This window comes from Mizuhopecten yessoensis, unplaced genomic scaffold, assembly GCF_002113885.1.
Source record: "Mizuhopecten yessoensis strain PY_sf001 unplaced genomic scaffold, ASM211388v2 scaffold10107, whole genome shotgun sequence".
Taxonomy (NCBI): domain Eukaryota; kingdom Metazoa; phylum Mollusca; class Bivalvia; order Pectinida; family Pectinidae; genus Mizuhopecten; species Mizuhopecten yessoensis.
This window is the reverse complement of record NW_018408382.1, coordinates 632,715-633,209: the sequence shown is the minus strand read 5'-3', so window position 1 is coordinate 633,209 and position 495 is coordinate 632,715.

The window sequence follows — 495 nt, the reverse complement described above, 5'->3', positions numbered from 1 at the left end:
GTTCCCAAGCTAAAACAGTAGCATGATTAAATTTAATTATTCAAAGGATAACATTTGTTGATACAGGTGATTCTGACATCGATCAATGATTTTTGAAAATTCTTTTTATGAAAAATATCGTTTCTGTCATAAATTCTTCCTTCCAAACAATAGGATTTTAATTTATTTTACTAGACAAACAAAATACTAACAATAGCAAAGCACTGCTTAGATATTTAACTTATACCAATAAACAAGAGGCCCATGGGCCTTAACGGTCACCTGATATATTTATACAGAGAGCTGAATTTGTTTTTAACATGAACAGAAATATTATTTAAAGTGACAAAAAACAATAAAACCACCTTATTCAATATCTAGCATACAGATTTAAGACTAAAAAGTATTTGAAACTAGCACCTCTGATTCTAAACAAGGAAAATGAAGAAATTTTAGCACACTGACTCCTTTGGGCCCCACCCTACAGCCCTTGGGGGTAGGGCTGGCTCAAAATGT